Raw genomic sequence first — 9,135 nt, 5'->3', positions numbered from 1 at the left:
GGAGGGAAGGCAGGCCCTGTGACTCATTCGTGTCCATTCCCGGGACCTGGCTCAAAGTGAGAGGGAAGACTTTTTGAACTAATGAATGTATAATCCTTCTACAATTATATTTTTTTATTTGAAGCATTTCAGCTCCAGCATCTGCAAAAATAAATAAATAAATAAATAAATACTTTCAGCTTTTTTTTTTCTTTTTCTTTTTTTTAAAGGTAGTCCATAAGTAAAATCAAAAAGAAAAAGAGAGAAAGGAAAGGGAAGGTTTCCTAAAAGCATACTGGGGCCGGCTGGTGGTGTGGTGGTGGAAGTGACTGATTCCCACATGGCTGACTCCGGGTTTGAGTCCCAAACCCAGTGGCATGTTTGCACGCATGCCCAAAGTCCTGAGAGGAGAATGGGGGGGAAGGGATTGTGGCATGGCCAGTCCCCCTAGAGAAATTTCTCAATTTTCCTACTTCTCTGTCTCTCTCTCCCCCTCTCTGGTGAGCACGCTCCCTATGGCAAAACTAAAATACAAAACACACACACATTGGGCCAGCTGGTGGCACGGTGGTTAAGGTGGCTGGATCGCTCACAGACTGTGGTTGGAGTCCCAGACCCGGCATCTTGAGAAACATGCTGGGTAAATGTGTGTGCCCAGCAGTGGGCGAAGGGGAGGGGAGGGCTGCAGCGTGGCTGTCTCCCACGTGGAATGCTCTCTCACGTCTCACTCTCTCAGGAGGGCATGTACATACTCTCATAAACTAAAAACAAAAAAAAGCACATACTAAAACACAATCCAAAAACTCAACTCAATGTGTAACAAATGTCTACTTAATAAAATTATTAATGTTTGGTTCTAGAATTAGCACATGAAATTTCATAAAATTCCCTAGACTGGGCCTGGAGGTGGCGTGGTGGTTAAGGTGCTGGACTCCCATGTGGCTGACTACAGTTTGAGTCCCAGATCCAGTAGCTTGAAAAATCAAGCCATTCACACATACCCAAATTCCCAACAGAAAAATGGAGAACAAGGATTTCTGTCTCTCCCTGTGGCAACAACAACAACAAAAAAAAAGAAAGAAAGAAAAGGATTTCCTTAACTATTTAATCAAGCCCTGACCAGGCCAGGAGTTGGATTAGCCAGAGATACAAAGCGAACCTGACTCATGGGAAGGTCGTGCCCATCAGCCGCCCCTATTTCCTTTCCTTCCACTTTTCAGGTCCTTTACCAACCCCTGTCATTAATACATCAGAAGTGTCACACCTTGGGACCAGCAGTTGGTGTAACGGCTATGTCGCTGGACTCCCCTGTAGTCGACCGGGGGTTGAGTCCCGGACCTGGTGGCTTGAACTCACGCCGAGCACATGTACGTGCGTGCCCAAGATCCCAAGAGGAGAATGGAGGAGAAGGGACTGTGGTGTGGCCATCCCCCCTGGGGGGTGATTTCTCGCTTTCTGTCTCTCTGTCTCTCTGTTTCTCTGGTGAGTGCACACACCCTAGAGCAAACACCTCTCCAAAAAAAAAAAAAGGAAAGAAAGAAATGTCACGCCTTGTTTAGTTTTGGGTCTCTGTCTCCTTCCATCCAAGCTTGGTTCCCTCCTATTTCTGGTATCTTAAGCGTAAGAAATCCCAGGATACTGGTCTTCCCCATATTCTGTCTATGAGCCAAAAGCAAGCTTTGAATGATTCTAAAACCACACAGTATTCTCTCATCTCTGTGAAAAGTTAAGTCATCAACTACTCATAAACGTGCACACGTGGTTGTATGTGAGAGAATACATGCTAACAGGGAACCAGCAGTTAGCGTAATGGCTATGTCGCTGGATTCCCACGTAGTCGACCGCGGTTCGTGTCCCGGACCCGGTGGCTTAAAACTCAAGCCGGGCGCGTGTGCGTGCGTGCCCAAGATCCCGAGAGGAGAATGGAGGAGAAGGGATTGTGGCGTGCCCATCCCCCCTGGGGGTGATTTCTCGCTTTCTGTCTCTATGTCTCTCTCTGTCTGTCTGGCGAGCGCACGCGCCCTACAGTGAAAATCTCTCCAAAAAAAAAAAAATACATGCTAACACACACATACGTACACAGAAACATACACGTCTTTGATTACCAGATAATGGAAACTGACATGCAGATTGCAGGCTCCATTATAAACTGTCTATTTATTAAACAGTATCGAATATCTGAAAACACCTCCATTATAAACTATTTATTAAACAGTATCGAATATCTGAAAAGCCTTCGATGACTATGACCTTCTTCCATGGTACAGCATTTCAGTCATTATTATTTGCGTCGATGGCCCTAAGACATTATAAGAATCACTTTATGAGTCAGCAAAGATTTAATCATTCTAAATAGTTTTGGTGGCTAGAAGATTTGAACCAAGCGAAGGTTATCAATTCCTGCCGGAAGACGCTCACCTGGGCGTTAGGTTGGTGACCAAAGGTCCGTTTGTTCCTCATCGCGACAGCACCTGAAGGGGATCTTTAGCCCATGTTTAAAAGGGGTTCAGCACAAAGTACAAAATGAATCCTTGGAAACGTAAGTTCCTTCGTGTACCTGTGCAAAAACCTGTCATCCGTGCATGCCGTGTGACTGGTTACATGTGAAGGTTCGGAGCTGCCTGGCACACCTGAAGTGCTGTGTAAGTCACTACTACATGGAGAAGGACCATGGGCAAGGTGTGCACTGCTCTGTGAACAAGGTGGCCCTTGCTGAGCTGCGAGCACTCCCTCTGCCTCCGAGTCACCGTATCACCCAGTCCCGACTTTCTGCTCTCCGTGTGCGCTTGTCCTGTCCCCTGCACCCACACTGAACTGCACGCTGGGACGTCGAAGGACACCCAGTACCTAGGCCAACACTCAACACCCGGTAAATGGGACTTCCAGGTGCTTAACCGTCATTGTAAGGGCTCACTCACGGGTTCACGTTTCGTTGCTGCGCCACTCTGCGCTCACGGTGAACTCCCGGGACACCTGCAGGAACATCTCTGCTCAGACTCCCCCTGGGGTTTCGTGGGACACCCTCACAATCACGTAACCAGCTCCTCTGGCATGGAAAGCACTCTTCGCAGTCCAAGACCAGCCTGGAAGGAGTCTCCTGGCAATGTCTGCAGGACACGAATTCCCTCTCCTCTCTAGTTTCTCTCTATAGCTTTTCCTGTTCCTCTCATTCTCTAACTGCCCTAATAAAGGCATAGCTTGCTGTGAGCCAGTAGGAGAGGGAAGCAAACGCTATTTCGTTGTGGCGTGTGTGCTATAAATTGAACGATTATTGCTACTTGATCTTTGTATCTCAGTATCAGCACAAGGTCCTGGAAAGTGTTCGACGGTGAATAAAGGTCGGTAAAGCAGACCTCGCTCACCGGCACATCTAACTCCTGTGTAATATACATCTAATCTAGCGGAAGCTCATCTCATACAGCACAGCCAGGTGGTCTCACTCACAGAGACAGCGCCCAGAGGTCCTCACCACCAGGAGCAATGTCCCTGGCGGGGCCGGCTATGGGATGGAATTAGTTCAGAGACCACATTCACACAGATCTGCTTTCCAGAATGGTGACCTACATTGAACTCGCTTTACTCACACCTGAACGGAAGGGCCTTCCCCTTCCACAGCAGGTGTTACAGCTTCCAGAATAAATGGAAACTTCACCTGGTGACATTTCGCCATCATTTAGTGAACTACTACTTACATCCATACAACCCGAAACGAGGTATTTCTATTTCAACGAAAAGAATAGGCAAAATCTGGCTTTTGAAATTAGCAAAGAAATACCATAATATATTTTCACTGAAAAGAAAATGCTATAAAATACGCAGTAAATGTTTCCTTCAAGTATAAATTAGCCAGGAAATTTGAATTCGAGTTATGAGAAAAGTGAACAGCAAACAGGTCTAATATTAGTCTGCTCTTCTTTTCTTGAAATGTAAGTTCTTCTTATTTCTTCGAAACTTAAAAAGAAGGCTGAGCAGATTGACAGAAAGGGGCATGTTCCGCATGGTGAGACGTAAGCGTTGCTCTCTGAGAACAGTGGAGAAGTCCGAGCTTTGTACCTAACTTTATACCCTCAGAGCTTGGGAGCTACTTATTAAAAGGTCACAGATCTCAGCCTGCAGACTGAATTTGGCCCAGCACTACAGACCAATGCTATGTAGGTATAGATACTGACATTGAGAAATCTAAGTCTCCTCCCTCTGGGCAGTATGCTGGAACCAGGGGGCCTAGGCCTCCCCAGATCCGCTTCTACTGCTTGGAAGTAACTCGACCTAGTCAAGCTTGTCACTCTTGACAGCCTTGAGACTTGGAGCAGGGACAGAATGCAATCCAGATGCAAAGGATGCGACCGCCATTTTGAGTCTTTACTTGTTTATCCATTTTGCAGTGGGTAAGAGTCCATGACAAATCTCTAATGCTGAAAGTAACTTATAAGCATAAAATCGCCACCTTTCCATCTGAAGCCGCATTTGAACAGTATTCAAGTGGAAACAGTGTAATTACTTGTTAGAGTCTGACCTGGTAGTAAATTTCAACAAGTTGTAAATTCTTTGAGAGGAGGCAAATCTTAGGCCAGGCCTTCCTAAACCATCCTCTTTCCCCATCAGAGGCCTGCAGGTTGAGGAATACTTGAGAGTAAGGGACACAAACTGAGTCTCTGAAGGGAAGAGTCCACGGTGGAGTAAAACCGCTCACTACTCTCATTTTAATATATAAGGAAGCGATACATTTAAAACATACAAAAAGGCCAGCCCCGGAGCCTGCTGGTTGAGTGAGCGGGAGCCCACAGGGCCAACCAAGGTTCAAATCCCAGACCCAGTAACTTGAAACACTGGCTGTATGTGCACGCATACCCAAAGTTCCTGCAAGATGGAGAAATGGAAAAGGAACTAGGGCATGACCTTTCCCCATTGCAGGGAGTGGGTGCTTTCTCCTCTCCTTCTTTCTGTCTCTGCCTGTCTATTTCTCTCTGGAGAGCACACATGCCCTCTAGCAAAATTAAAAAAAAAAAAAAATACAAAGGATGCTCAACACATTGAACTGCGTTCTTAAAATATTCAAATTATGTAACTATTTCACAAAATGGGTTTCGGGGCCCAAATGACTTCAGTAACTGTCTCGATTCATTTCACAGCTTTTATTACATCAACCATCAATTTAGGAAAAAGAAAAAAAAAAACATTTAAGCAATAAGGAATGAAATGTTACTTCACAGTAATTGATTTCTCTTATTCTTTATGAGGTTAAAATCACTGATACTTTTCATTTAGAGAAAGGGAAAAAAAATTAAAAAAAGCTTCCCGTGAACATAAATGTTTTTAAGAACCACAACCATTTAAATGTAAAACTGAAATTGCATTAAAATAATTCATGAAGGCAGAAACAAAAATCACAAGTATTCAAAACCTGAAACAAATTCATTTTATGAAGCAAAATGCACAGAATCAAATATTTTTCCATAGCAATAAAATATAATTTTCTGGAGAGAGTTTGGAAAATTCCCTCCAAAGTCCTGATTGATAAACCTTGGCCAGAGAAAGACTGCTTTTTGAGGCAGTAAATCGCCTCCTGACACATTCTACACAAAGCTGCAGTGTTTACTACCAAGCTGCAGGGGTATGAGTACAAAGGGATCAATTATCCCAAAATAGATTGGGGCAGAGTCCAGTTCAGTTCTTAGCTCTTTAAGCTATGTCCACAGGGGACAGAGAGAAACAGAGATTTGGCAATCAGCTGGTTAATTTGATCACTGTAGACAACTGCACTGTATAATTTAGGTCGGAAACATACCCTGACCTGGTGTTCCTAATTTGGAACATTCATCAAATTAATCAAATAATTGCCAATTCTCAATTTCACTATACCCTGTAAACAGAGTCCAGGAACACTGAGCAAGTTTTCACTTCAACTTTCACGTAAACAAAATGCAACATTATAATACGTGGGCATGTATAGTTTTTAGACAGCATTCCACTTTCTGCACTGCTCCTTTCTTCCGGATCACCTTCATTTTCCCTCGGCTGCGAGCCTACTGCCCCCGTCCTACCCCTCACCGCCGAGAGGATTCTGTCTCTAGAGTATGAGGAAAGTGAAGGCCACCAGCTAGAAACGCCCTCAGGTACCCCTCTCCCAGCGCACACATATATAAACACCGTAGGTACAACCCCTCTCAACTCCCGTCTCAAGGGAGGGTTTTTCTGCCTTCTCTGAAACCAACTTTCGGCATCTTCTCTAAATCCCAGCAGTGCTAACCAGGGGCCTGCTCCACCTTCTTTGTCATCGGCCTTTCCGTCAGCTCAGCATATAAACAATGAGCCTGCTCCCAGGTGATAAAAGGCACCTTGCCTCACTGCTGTTAAGAGTTTAAGTGACGAGGATATTTCTAGAAAACAACCTAGAAATAGGTATCGAAGTGCCTTAGGAAAGGTCAGCTCTTTTGACCCAATAGATTCTCCTGGGAACCAGTGCTAGGAAGATAGCACAGCACGTGGGGAGTGCTTCGTTTCATACCGTTTCCTGCCAGTGTTATGATGAGGGAAAGATGAAAAAAATCGAAATATTTAACATTGGCCCTTAAGAATACCACTTCTGGAGGCCAGCAGACAGTGTGGTGGCTAAGATGCTAGACTCCCACATGGCCAGCCATGGTTGCACTCTGGACTCAATGGCTTGACAATCACAAGAGTGCCCAAAATCCCAAGAGGAGAAGGGGTTGTGGCAGAACCATCCTTCTAGGGGGTGATTTCTCACTTTCCCTCTCTCTGTGTGTCTCTCTTCACCAAGCACACATGTTTTATGACAAAAAAAAAAAAAAATACTATTTCTGAAGCGTTTATAATGTTGGGGCCGAGGGGCATAGCATCGAGTGAGAAGATTATACAGAGCTTTGGAAGCTTGTCCATAAGGCCCAACCGAGGAGCGCGGCGACTGTGGACCACGGTAGGATGAAGTGAAGCCCTTCCTCAAATAACACTGCTCAAACATCAGGGCGTGAGAAGTGTGTCCGTCTCATTCACGGCTCCATCGGGCCACCACTAACAACTAACGCAGTACAACTAATAAATCTTTGCTGAATGAATAAGTTTTGTTTCTCCCTAATTAAATAACTCCATATGGAGAACCACCCAGGGAGCAGTGAAAGAGGAAAAGGGTCTAGCCAATTAGATCGGCCAAGTCAGCCCTGGTGACTGCTTTGGGGACAGATGCTGGAGCCCAGCTCTCTGCACATGTGACGGCAGTGCCTGCAATCACGTGTCTGGTGTCTTCTCGGCTCACTTAAAATGCACGGAAAAGACTGGAAGCGGTAGTAACAATGGCGGCAGTACCTGGGTTAGGGTGATAGAACTGCAGATGATCTTCGTGGCTTTTAATGCAGTCACCTGTCACTTACCGTGGGGACCCGCTCTGAGACAACAGTCATTAGGCTATATTGTCACTGTGCCAGGAGCATCCAAACCTAGATGGTGTGGCCGCTGCACCCAGACTATGCGGCGTGGCCTTGTGGAAGCGGAGCTGGGTCGTGCATGCATGCAGCCCGCTGGTGACTGACACGCTGTTAGGCACGGCTGCACCCTCCTGTCCGTCTCCATTTTAAACGATGAACATGTACCTGACCTAGAACTTGAAGGAAAGTTTGAGGAGAAAGCCCTGCCTTGGCCTAGCTGCAGCAGCAGTGGGTACAAGTCTTTGACGGGCCATGGGGACACGGAAGCCCAGGTGTGACCCACAGCCCGCTGGGCACAGCGGTGTGTGCCGATAGCTGCGGCAGAACTACGACGTAGTGAGACGGCGTCCGAAAACGTTTTCCGTACAAAGTTTAAAACCTGCCTTGACTCAACACGGGCCTGTAGCTACCGTGCCTTCCTCTTTATAGCCAACTCCCGAAAGGGTCCCCTCATCCCTGGACTCCATTCTCTCACCTGCAGTCACCCCCTGGCCCACCAGTGCACAGGAGCTGGCATGACCAGGGTCACCGGAGACCTCGGCGTGGTAAATCCAGTGCTTGTCCCTCTGTCCTCATCTTGCCAGTTGACACTGCTGCCCCTCACAGCCCCCACCGTATTTTATTACTATTATTATTTAGTAACTGTACAGATTTTAGTGCTTCGACTAAACCATTGTCTCTCCCTCACACCCAAGGCAACAAAATAAAACAATCTGTAGAAAAATAGGCCTTCGCCGTTATTCACAATGACATGGGCTGCTGCGTCCGGCCGCCTGGGCGTGTTGCACAGAGGGAGCACGTGGCAGTTCTCGTGGCCAACAAGGGACCACACGAGGAGCTCTGACTGGCAGTCTGTCCATAAATGGCATCCGCAGGCTCTTTCCTGAGCATACGGGAACTTCCTGAATGCAGGGATGAAAGTATTACCGTAGTCCACGTCGAAATCACTGAAAGGTTAGGAAACTTCCACAGCTTGTTCCAGTCCTCCAAATGATGGAGCGAGCCCCTTCTCTAGCCTGACAATCAGTCCTGTGCGGGCCCTGCAGCTGGCATTGAAGCTCGCCACCAAAGGGAAGCCGTGAAATTGCACCGCCTGATAGGAACGGGTAGTAACAGGTGATGCTCTTGTTTGGGGAGAGTCCCAGTTTGTCCCTTGGTCTGCTGCGAGGACTAAAGTGGACAGGAAGCCGGGCTCGGAGCAGCTCTGCAGCAGTATCGTTGGCCACTTAGTGACAGGCGCTCCGTCCCCACCTGACACAATAGCACGGAGCCCGCCAACACTCGGCAGCTCTTTGTACAGGAGCCATGACCACCTCCCTTCCTCGGATCAAGCTCCTGCCTGGGTTTCTGGGCTTCCCGGTCCTCTCGGCTGCCACCTCTGGGGCCGTGTCAAGGACAGAGCTCGCCGTGCTGCCGGGAGAGCTCGCCGCCCTCGGAGCCAGGGTGCCGCACCACCTACTGCACACGTCTTCCTTCTTTGCATTCCAGGACATCACGCCGATCTTCATCCGTTAGTGGCTGCTTGTCTCCCCTTCCCCACTCCACCGGATAAACGATGGGCATTCTCAGGACTCTCTCTCTTCTAATTAGCAGAGGGCGTGTGCACTCTGACACAGACCCAGAGGAGAGGGAGAAACCACCCTTCAATGGAGCATGTCGTACCACAGTCCCTTCTCAATTTTTCTATCCCGCCAGGATCTTGGACACACACACTTGC

The 9,135-nt window shown here is 47.3% G+C and overlaps 1 pseudogene; it reads right to left on the bottom strand.

Moving 5' to 3' along the window:
• Nucleotides 1-8,373: 8,373 nt before the first annotated feature.
• LOC114007628 (ragulator complex protein LAMTOR3 pseudogene) lies at nt 8,374-8,926 on the bottom strand (annotated as a pseudogene).
• Nucleotides 8,927-9,135: the final 209 nt, after the last annotated feature.

The sequence above is a fragment of the Tupaia chinensis genome, unplaced genomic scaffold, assembly GCF_000334495.1.
Source record: "Tupaia chinensis unplaced genomic scaffold, TupChi_1.0 Scaffold000212_1, whole genome shotgun sequence".
NCBI lineage: Eukaryota > Metazoa > Chordata > Mammalia > Scandentia > Tupaiidae > Tupaia > Tupaia belangeri.
Note: the sequence above shows the minus strand (reverse complement) of the source record. Positions and strands in the feature narration are given on the sequence as shown.